Raw genomic sequence first — 12,703 nt, 5'->3', positions numbered from 1 at the left:
ATGACCAATTATGGGCCGATATTCACAAAATTCTTATGGAATTACACCTATCCCTCGATTTACACGATACTGTTTTAAACGATTTCACTTTTACACGATTTTTTTTTGGTTTTCGTGTACATCGAGGGATGTGGAAATGCATCTATCGAGTAAATCGAGGGATTGGTGTATTTACGTAAAAAGTTTAGCTGATAACTTTTTAGATAAAATAATAAAGCTAATGAATCGAAGTTTTTAATTTTTTCTAGAAATTAGTTTCTCATTTAAACAGGCTATAGCTCAGAAAATCGTTCTTGAACAAAGGATATCTCGAAAAAGGTATCCAATTTCCAAAAATCTTAGTTAAATATGAGCCATTGAATTATTAGAAACATATATATAATTCAGAACGGGACCATGAAGTATTCTCAAGATAATTGAATTTCGTTGGTGTAAATTTCTTATAAAATATATATTTTTATATACCCTACAGCACTATAATGAGTAGGGTATATTGGGTTAGTGCTGATGTTTATAACGTGCAAAAATATTAGTCTAAAATCCACCTTAGAGAATACTGATCTCAGAATCACTTTCTGACTCGAATAAGCGATGTCTGACCGTCCGTACGTCCATGGAAATTATTATACTAAACTTCGACTGCACTTTTATTTAATACAAGTTTTCTTTACTTAAATTGTTTGTATACATATTTCTTTTTTATTTTTATAATTTTAAACCACAGCCCTTAAGTTGCGAAAATTTCTTTGAAAGTAATTAACTTTTGCTCATTACTGCAAGAACAATTTTTTTTATTCGTTTTATGTTTAAAAGTCTAATGAAAAAGAGGTGAAAAGTAAAAAAAGAACAACACAAATTCCAATATTTTTTTCTTCATCTTTTAGCTTTACTACATAATTAATACACGAGACAACAAATTGAAAGTTTTTTTTTAAATTTCAAGCCGATAGATCCTTCTTTGATAAAAAGTATGCCATTGATTTTTTCAACTGTTGTTGTATCTGTGATTTTTCACACTGGCATAAAATGAATTTTGTATTGAACTTAAATTATAATTATTCTTAGTTAAAATTTAAAAGCAGAAGTAAATGCTGTTTAAACACTTTTAGAGTCAATTTGCTTATAAAAACTCTCCATAAATAAGAAAAACTGCAAAGAAATTTTTAGACAAATGTATAATTTATTATTTTCATCTATATTATTGGCAATGCATTTACTTTCTACAAAAGTCTTTCACTTGTTTTATAATTTATATATCCGTCATTTAATGCCAGCACTAAAGTGGAAAAGATATTGTTTGAACATTATACAGCATTTTAGCTTGTAGTTATATTGATTGGCAATTCAAAAAGTAAAACGTCATTCAAATTTCATCTTGCATTATCTCCTTATCTATTATCTTTTTCACCCCCTCCCCGGAAAAAATAAACTCTAAACTTGTCAATTTAATCCCTGGGATAATGTTAACTACTATTTAGATTGCTATTTTTAAAAGTATGTCACATTTACATTGGCTGCCTTGAAATATTCTTGAAAACATATTCATACTACTCCTTCAAATATTTAAGTATATGTACTAAAAATGGTACGTATGCACTCTCTGCTTAAAAATATTCATTGACATCGAATAATTTGTCATAGTTAAATCTCTGACGATATAAAATGTAAGCAAAAACTTTCAACTTATTTGCCACAATTACACTGTAGTTAAACTTTATTGAAAGTATCAAGTATAGCGAAAGAGGACATTAATTTAATAGCTGCTCATTTTCTTACAATCTATAATTTATGACAAACACATCGCTAGTACAACTGGTCACATACAGTATATTATAGTTAAACACACGAAATAACTTAATTAGTGTAAGAGATCGTAAAAAAAGAAACTTAAAACAAATTAAAGAATGGCTGTAAAATTTTATGTTGTACCCTATATTTAACTATATGTCAGATAGTCTGTTTTTACTGTATTCAAGCACAAAACACAAAGGGTTTTTAAGCAAGGGCTGTTTTATTGAAATTATACGGTCAGGGATCAAACACAAGATTTTAAGAAAAATGTGAAATTAAATGTGATTTGAATTGGTTAAAAAAGTTATGTAAAATTTATATTATTTAATACATATTCAATTTCTATAGTTTATTTCAAAGTTGGGTACCTTAATATAACCATTCAGCTTAACTACCATCACCTCTAATCTACCGTTACCGAAAAAACTGCAACTATCGTTAAACAGCATTACCTAAGTATATTCTAGAAATAAATGAAAAAAAAAATAAAAAATATTTCTATTTAAATACAAATAAATAATTTAAACAAAATAATAATTTAGAGAAGCAGAATTACAAAATTTTCAAAATAACTCATAAAAGACCCACTTATAACAAACAAGATTCATATATAAGCAAATCGTATGTCTAAATTTAATGACAAATTTTCTACTTTTTATCTATATATATAAAAGAGTAACTGACTGACTGACTGATTCATCATCGCACAGCCCAAACGGCTGAAGCTAGAATCACGAAATTTTAACTGTGGGTTCCTCCCTCCCCAAAACGATCCGATAAGAAGGGATTTTTGGAAATTCGAACGTTTAGGGGGTAAAAAAGGGTAAAAACGGGTAAATTCGGTAACCTTATATCTTCAAAACTAATAAAGATACAAAAAAACTTAAAGTTGCATGTTACTCCATTTGAAAAATAAGCTGACACGTGTTTCGTACTTTTTCGAAATTCGAAACATTTAGGGGAGAAAACGGGTAAAAACTGTATTTTGGTACTTTTTTTGCACCCTATGTATCTTTTAAACCAATAAACATAGAAACAAATTTTAAATCGTATTCTTTAACTAACAAAAAATAAAAAATATAAGTTTGGTACTTTTTGGAAATTCGAACCCTTAAGGGATAAAAATTGTGTTTATTTTTGGTACTTTTTCATAAAATATGTTTTTCTATAATTTGACATAGGCATACGAATATTTTATTATGAGCTCCCACCACGATACAGAAATTTATTTGAATTAAATTTTACCAAAGCAATGGGGATAAAAAAGGTACCAAAAAGGGGATAAAATCGGAAAAATATATTTTATTGAAATTATTAAGCCAATTTTGATAATTTTTTTAACACTGGTTCCTGGATTCATACAAAAATTAACTAACAGGGTGTTATTTGGAACTCGAGTGCCAAGGTGTATATTGGGCCAAATCCGGGTAAACAGTTTGGTACTTTTTTAAAACATATTTTTTCTTGGGCACATTAACACAGATTTTAATATTTTGAGACATGTCTGTAGCATAAACAATTTTGGCAAAATGGAATATTTTTAAAGGTCGAACTTGAGGGGTGTTCGAGGAAGAAAAGGGAAATTGGTACTTTTCTCCTAATGGTACTTTTTTAAAATTTTAAATTATTTCAGTTATCGACATTAAAGTTAGCTGATTTGTATCTGAGTGAAGTTTGTGTTAGGCATAGGGTATAATATTTAGGTACCAAAATGTGTGAACAGAACTATAGGTACTTGTTTGTTCTTCTAATGGTACTTTTTTGAAATTTCTATAACAATGGACTTAGAAACATGAAATTAAATATATATGGTCGTAAGTGAGTGAGAATTCTAGGGGGAGACTTTTTGGTACTTTTTCTTTATTGGAATGGTACTTTTTGTAATTTCTTCACCAATGAACCTAGAAACATAAAATAAAGCATATATAAACCGAGTGAGTAGGAAACCACAAGTGTGTGTTTTTTGGTACTTTTTCTATATTCTAATGGTACTTTTTTGAATTTTCTATAACTATGGACTTAGAAATATGAAATTAAGCATATATGGTCCTAAGTAAGTGAGAATTCTAGGGGGAGACTTTTTGGTACTTTTTCTTTATTCGATTGGTACTTTTTGTAATTTTTTCACCAATGAACCTAGAAACATGAAATAAAGCTTATATGGAACCGAGTGAGTGGGAAACCACAATTGTGGGGTTTTTGGTACTTTTTCTATATTCTAATGGTACTTTTTTGAATTTTCTATAACAATGGACTTAGAGACATGAAATTAAGCATATATGGCCCTAAGTGAGTGCGAATTCTACGGGGAGACTTTTTGTTACTTTTTCTTTATTCGAATGGTACCTTTTGTAATTTCTTCGCCAATGAATCTAAAAACATGAAATTAAGCTTATACGGACCGGAGTGAGTGGGAATCTACAAGTGACTGCTTTTTGGTACTTTTTCTATATTCTAATGGTACTTTTTGAATTTTCTACAATAAAGGACCTAGAAACATGAAATTAAGCGTATATGGTCCTATGTGAGTGAAAATTCAAGCGGATACTTCATGGTACTTTTTTTTATTATAATGGTACTTTTTTTTAATTTTCTATAACAATGGACTTAGAAACATGAATTTTCTATAACAATGATCTTCCACAAAAATTATCCTCATAAAATTCCACCGTATAACTCTGACAATAAAAATTCTCTCAGACATTAACTTACAACATTTTTTTCATTTAGTATCATGCTCCCTTCGACCAAAAAATGAAAACTTTGACCCACTGTAAAAAATTTAGACCAGCGGGACTATAAGTTTATTCTACAAAAAAGATCTACCCAATTCGTCCTTTCAGAATTATAGGGTCGCTATTCTGTTCCAATCAAAAAGTCTCAATTTGTTGGACAGTGTTATTATTTAAATGTTTAAATATTAAACATTTCTGGCCATTAGCAGCAAATTCGTATTAAAAATAAAATTAAAATTATTCTCTTCAGTGTATTTCAAAAATTATAAAATACTAGCTGACCCGGTGCGCTTCGCCACCCCAATTAGAAGAAATAAATAGTACTATCAAGTCTCACTTTGTGAATCTAATTGTAAATGTCTAATTTCATATTTCCATTATTATAGAAAATGCAAAATGTGTTCCTAATTTTAAATTTTTATGTTTATTATTATAAAATATTCAAAAAGTACCATTGCAATAAGGAAATAGTACCATTGATTATCACTTTTAAATTGGCATTCACTAAACCATAACCCGTCAAGCTTGAATTTTAGATTTGTATATCATTTCCTATATTATCAACTAATTTTGTTTCTATAATACTTAAGATTTAATAAATTATCACAAAACCGAAACCGATCGGTTTTTAATTTTTTAAAACCGAAACCGCGGTTTTGAAATTCTTCGATTTTTTGGAAAGTCTAGGTCCATTATTATAGGAAATTCAAAAAAGTACAATTAGAATATATAAAAAGTACCAAAAATCCCCCACTTGTGGTTTCCCACTCACTCGGGTCCATATAAGCTTAAATTCATGGCTTTAGGTTCATTGGTGTAGAAATTACAAAAAGTACCATTCGAATAAAGAAAAAGTACCAAAAAGTCTCCCCTAGAATTCTAACTCACTTAGGACCATGTATGCTTAATTTCATGTTTTTAAGTCCATTGCTATAGAAAATTAAAAAAAAAAGTACCATTAGAATAAACAAAAGGTACCATGAGGTATCCGCTTGAATTTTCAATCACTTAGGACCATATACGCTTAATTTCATATTTCTAGGTCCATTATGTCATAGAAAATTCAAAAAGTACCATTAAAATATAGAAAAAGTACCAAAAAGCACCCACTTGTAGTTGCTCACCCACTCGGGTCCGTATAACCTTTATTTAATGTTTCTAGGTTCATTGGTGAAGAAATTACAAAAAGTACCATTTTAATAAAGAATAAGTACCAAAAATTCTCCCCCTAGACTTCTCACTCACTTAGGACCATATATGTTTAATTTCGCGTTTCTAAGTCCATTGTTATAGAAAATTCAAAAAAGTACCATTATAATATAGAAAAAGTACTAAAAAGTATACACTTGTGGTTTTCCAGTCACTCGGGTTCATATAAGCTTTATTTCATGATTCTAGGTTCATTGGTGAAGAAATTACAAAAAGTACCATTCGAATAAAGAAAAAGTACCAAAAAGTCTCCCCTTAGAATTCTCACTCACTTAGGACCATATATGTTTAATTTCATGTTTCTAAGTCCATTGTTATAGAAAATTCAAAAAAGTACCATTAGAATATAGAAAAAGTACCAAAAAGCAGCCACTTGCGGATTCCCACTCACTCTGGTCCAGATAACCTTTATTTTATATTTCAAGGTTCATTGGTGAAGAAATTAGAAAAAGTACCATTCGAATAAAGAAAAAGTACCAAAAAGTCTCCCCTAGAATTCTAACTCACTTAGGACCATGTATGCTTAATTTCATGTTTTTAAGTCCATTGCTATAGAAAATTAAAAAAAAAGTACCATTAGAATAAACAAAAGGTACCATGAGGTATCCGCTTGAATTTTCAATCACTTAGGACCATATACGCTTAGTTTCATATTTAGGTCCATTATATTATAGAAAATTCAAAAAGTACCATTAGAATATAGAAAAAGTACCAAAAAGCACACACTTGTAGTTTCCCACTCACTCGGTTCCATATAAGCTTTATTTCATGTTTCTAGGTTCATTGGTGAAGAAATTACAAAAAGTACCAATCGAATAAAGAAAAAGTACCACAAAGTCTCCCCATAGAATTCTCACTTACTTAGGACCATATATGCTTAATTTCATGTTTCTAAGTTCATTGTTATAGAAAATTCAAAAAAGTACTATTAGAATAAACAAAAAGTACCAAAAAGTCTCCCCCTAGAATTCTCACTCACTTAGGACCACATATGCTTAAATTCATATTTCTATGTCCATTATTACAGAAAATTCAAAAAGTACCATTCGAATATAGAAAAAGTACCAAAAAGTAGATTCCCACTCACTCCGGTCTTTATTTCATGTTTTTAGGTTCATTGGTGAAGAAATTACAAAAAGTACCATTCGAATAAAGAAAAAGTACCAAAAAGTCTCCCCTAGAATTCTCACTCACTTAGGACCATATATGCTTAATTTCATGTCTCTAATTCCATTGTTATAGAAAATTCAAAAAAGTACCATTAGAATATAGAAAAAGTACCTAAAAACCCACACTTGTGGTTTTCCACTCACTCGGTTTATATATAAGCTTTATTTCATGTTTCTAGGTTCATTGGTGAAGAAATTACAAAAAGTACCATTCCAATAAAGAAAAAGTACCAAAAAGTCTCCCGCTAGAATTCTCACTCACTTAGGACCATATATGTTTAATTTCATGTTTCTAAGTCCATTATTATAGAAATTTCAAAAAAGTACCATTAGATGAACAAAAAAGTACCTATAGTACAGTTCACACATTATGGTACCTAAATATTATCCCCTATTCCTAACACTAACTTCACTCAAATAAATATCAGCTAACTTTAATGTCGATAACTGAAATAATTTAAAATTTTAAAAAAGTACCATTAGGAGAAAAGTACCAATTTCCCTTTTCTTACTTGAACACCCCTCAAGTTTGAAATTTAAAAATATTCCATTTTGCCAAAATTGTTTATGCTATAGGCATGTATCAAAATATTAAAATCTGTGTTAATGTGCCCAAGAATAAATATGTTTTAAAAAAAGTACCAAACTGTTTACCCGGATTTGGCCCAATATACACCTTGGTACTCGAGTTCCAAATAACACGCTGTTAGTTAATTTTTGTATGAATCCAGGAACCAACGTTAAAAAAAATTATCAAAATTGGCTTAATAATTTCAAATATAATGTATTTTCCCGATTTTATCCCCTTTTTGGTACCTTTTTTATCCCCATTGCTTTGGTAAAATTTAATTCAAATAAATTTCTGTATCGTGGTGGGAGCTCATAATAAAATATTCGTATGCCTATGTCAAATTATAGAAAAACATATTTTATGAAAAAGTACCAAAAATAAACACAATTTTTATCCCTTAAGGGTTCGAATTTCCAAAAAGTACCAAACTTATATTTTTTGTTAGTTAAAGAATACGATTTAAAATTTGTTTCTATGTTTATTGGTTTAAAAGATACATAGGGTGCAAAAAAAGTACCAAAATACAGTTTTTACCCGTTTTCTCCCCTAAATGTTTCGAATTTCGAAAAAGTACGAAACACGTGTCAGCTTATTTTTTAAATGGAGTAACATGCAACTTTAAGTTTTTTTGTATCTTTATTAGTTTTGAAGATATAAGGTTACCGAATTTACCCGTTTTTACCCTTTTTTACCCCCTAAACGTTCGAATTTCCAAAAATCCCTTCTTATCGGATCGTTTTGGGGAGGGAGGAACCCACAGTTAAAATTTCGTGATTCTAGCTTCAGCCGTTTGGGCTGTGCGATGATGAATCAGTCAGTCATTCAGTCAGTCAGTCAGTCAGTCAGTAACGTTACTCTTTTATATATATAGATTAAATATAAATTGCTAGAGATTTCTATGAATTGCTCTCATTTTTATTTTAATTATTCAAAAGCTATATTGTAAAGAATTTTTTTTTAACTTTTTAATTACAAACCTAAAAAGTCGATTCGGGGAAATACCCTGGTATACCAAAGAAGCATGTGATTTTTAAATTTAAATTTTAACAGTTTCAATTTTTTTTTAATTAAATGGCCTTCATAAAATATTCCCTAAAAAATACAAAAATATTTATAAATATTTATAATATTTTGTTTTTAAATTCGCTATGAAATAGAGAAATAATCAAATAAATGACCTTGATTCTATTTGTAAAAAATTTCATATTTTTATTTAAATGCAAATAATGATTTAAATGAAATAACGAAATACAAGACCCACTTCAGATTATCAACTTTAACACCAATAAGATTCATATATGTATATGCAAATCTTAAGACTATATTTAATGATGATTGTTGTCTTTTGTAACTTTTTCTACAAATTTCAGTATATTTTAATAATTTAGGAAGATGTTATTTAGTGCATACTTATCATAGAAAGTTAAATTTTTAATACTGGAGTTACGTACAATTTTAATATTTCATTTGACGTCCCTCATATGAATACTATTTATAAATACTGGTACGTATACTTAATATTTAATTCTTCAAAAATCAGATATTATTCATACATACTAAAATCCGGAAATTATGCATATTGTATAGAAATTCAGTTAAAAAAAATATTAAATAGACCAGGGCCCTATTCCACAAAACAGCTTTTCATATTTAGAACATATTCAAGTTTACTTTTCATTTTTCAGTTATTAAATTAGATAATCAGGCTGCCTGCGAGGAAGTTTTAAGACTGGTGTCGGCCCAAAAAACGTGACCCATATCAGGGCAAATGCAAACATAGTAGCAGTTTATTTTCTGCCAACAACAAATTATTGCGCTGTATATTGTGCTCTAATTTTATTAAAAATTTAATCAACTTTGTTTTCTACAATTTCTTATCTTCACTATCGTAGAAGAAAAACATTTTGAAAGCCTCACTAGTTATAACACTATGAATTTGTAAAACGATCGTTTATATTGCACATTTTTTAAAAACTTGTCAAAAAAGAAATTTACAGTTTTTTTTTGGAACGGAACATATTTATTTTTAAAGACTTTGCAAATTACAATTTTCAATATTAACTTTGCACAAGAGAACGTACGTGGAACAGAAAATGCTAAATTTCTATGCATTAGTTCGACGTGAGTTTTTGTTCGACGATATTGAAGACGCGGTTATAACAAGAAATTATAGAGACCAAATCAATTTGTCAGGAGCGCAAAACTTTAATTTTAAAGTTAAATCCAAGTTGATTTAATTTTTCATAAAATTGTCGACAGAAAATCAACTGCTACTGTGCTTGTATTGCACATAGGTCTGGCGAGACACTTTTTTTGGCCAAAACTATAATATTCAATTATATACATAAATTCATAAAAAAGATGCAATTAATAATAAAAAACATAAGTTTTTAATAAATTATTTGTTTTCTTGTTTTTTGCTTCAACTCTGCCAAACTCTGAGTAAATCACAATTTTTGAAGCAAAAGTTTCCTGAAACAAAAGTTGGTTTCTTAAAAATAAGCAAAAACTAACTAAAGTTCAGCAAAGTTTTGTAAAATGTTACGGAGAATATTTTTGTAGAATATGTTAACCCTCTAAATAATCAAGGCATGGGTCTTTTTTGTCCTTCTGTGCAAAAAATACATTACAACAGGGATTTAATGGGTTAAAATGTTCCGCAAAATTATTATCAGTAAAATTTTACTATGAGTCCCATAGTAAGTCAGAAATAAGACACAACAAAATAGAGCTTAGGGTTAAAAATATATTGGTTGATGATAGAATGTCAATAATAGTGAACAATAAGTGACAATAGTTTTTTTTCGATCATGTAATTTGAAGTGCGAAAAAAATTTATATTAATCCTCATAACTCCCCCTGGGGCACATTTTCCAGATACAAGGAATCCATTTGATCTCTTTTACTTATTGACTATTAATAACCTTACAATTATAATTTGGTGAAGATTTTGAAAAAACTTTTGCTTCACATTATATAATAATTATTTAAACCTAACAATACTTATAAGTAAAATATTATACAAAACTATTTAAAAAATATTGTAAATATGTAAATATTAAACGCATTTGAGTGCCCGATTTTGGGACTATATTTGCAAAAAATGTATTTTATTAACTGTTTGTTTATTTGCAGTTTAAGTTAATATTTTTTTTTGATAAATAAACGAAAAAAGAAGGAATACATTTGATATAGAGCAAAATTTTGATAAAATATAGAAAAATTCAGTCACAATTCGTTTAATTTTTTTTTTTGTTAAGTTGTGTGAAATAAACAATAAATATCTAGTTGTATTGTGGATTAAGATATACGTTTATATTTTTAGAGTTTTTGTTTAATTTTATAAATCACAAAGCTGCCCCATCCCTTTGCCGTATTTACCACACGGGCGGGGTGGTTTCGGGGGTTTCAATTCATAATAAATTAAGCCCCCAATTTTTGGGTTTTAATTCATTTGCAGTTTGAGGTCTTTGTTCATTTGGGACTTTGTTCGTACAGTACAAGCTCTAAATGATTAAAATATGTCCGTTCACAACTTTTGATTTTATAAACAAAAGATAAAACAAATAAAATTGCTTCCCATATTTTTGCAAAAAGTCTTCCATAATTTTTTTAATTCTTAAAAATTGTATACATACATTATTGATTTTTTTTTATTTTTTATTTTTCTCAAAAGCTGGGATATATTCCATAGAGATTTACTTGGTCGCTTAATGGGATGCGAGTGGGATATTTATCAAAATAAATATTTCTTTACTCAAGACACTTTTGACTTTTTGTTTGCAAAATCCAAAATTTTTTGATTTTTTTTTTTGCTCAAAGAAAGCCTAGTTCCATTCCTTTAAGACATTTTTTGGTCGCCTACTGGGATGCGATTACGATATAAATCAAAATGAATGTTTTGTTACTTCTTAATTTTTTTTTTTTTTTTTTTGAAAGATTGAAGAAAGAGCTATCTCAACTATTTGGGTCACATTTTGCTAAGAACAGTAGGTAATAAGTTACATCAATGAGAAAAAAAACACATGTCTGGCCAAAATATTAAATTTTGACTACCTCTAACTCAGAGACTTCTTGACCGATCTTTTTGAAAAATTGTCTCTTAATTACTATCTAACCTTGGTGCAAATTTCATCCTGATCAGATAACATTGATTTCAAAAGTTGGTTCACTTGACATTAAATCCTCCATATATATTATGTGTTTGTGAAAGAGTCTGTTAGAATTGCAATTTTATTGCAATTTTCAATAAAAAGTTTCGAAGATAAGTATCTCTCACAAGTGTGTTGAATTCACATAGTACTTGTATGTGAGAAGAGATAAGTTGTTGTTGTAGAAAAAATGAGAACATTCCCTTATTGTTATTCATTGGTCTACTTCTGCTTAAAAATATTGTCTATCAAACAGGAATTATTCTCAGACTTAACTGTCATTTCACTCAAACAACTTTTTAACTTATACCTGGAAGCAATTTCTCTGTGTTTATCTCATTGTTGAAATAGTATAATCCAACTTTTACATTCTGGTTAATTACAATTGGGATGAAACATCCCAAAGCGGACAATAAATTTTATATTATCATAGAAATCAAATTTAGAAGTAGTAATATACGAAAATGTTCGTTTCCTCCCTATAATATAAAATGTTTCATACACATCTTCAATGTCACATCCTGTTCACAGTAAACTATGTAGGTGCATGTGCACTTTCAGGGTGATTGTGTAGAAAACTCTTAAGCTTTTAATGATGAGCTTGTGTTCTGCGTCATACTGTAGAAGTATGCGTGTCTAGTACAAAGATACTTATTTGTGTGTATGAATACAAGTTCAATCGCACGCCAGTACATGTATGTACATATGTCTATGGCTATGTGAGTATTTTTCTTATGCAGCAGTTTAATTTGTTTTAAATTGTGATGGATTTCATTGAGAATTTGTATTCCGACATGCTACAATTGACACCAATGCATACACGCATGCATGGATATTGCAACCGAATACGTTGTTGCACGTATGTGTGAATGGCTGATTATGATTATAGTTGATAAACGTTGATTGGTTGTACGTAAGACTACATGTGCATGTGCAGTTGCATGTGTCATGTATTGAATATTTTAAATTTGTAAATGCCACTTTATTGTCCGTTGCTGCATTGTGTTGAATTTGTTTATGCAAACGTGCATGGATCTGTATACATGCTGTTCCTGTGAGATATTCTGTCCTGAGGTT

This window comes from Calliphora vicina, chromosome 4 (assembly GCF_958450345.1).
Source record: "Calliphora vicina chromosome 4, idCalVici1.1, whole genome shotgun sequence".
NCBI classification, from domain to species: domain Eukaryota; kingdom Metazoa; phylum Arthropoda; class Insecta; order Diptera; family Calliphoridae; genus Calliphora; species Calliphora vicina.
This window is presented reverse-complemented; position numbering follows the sequence as displayed.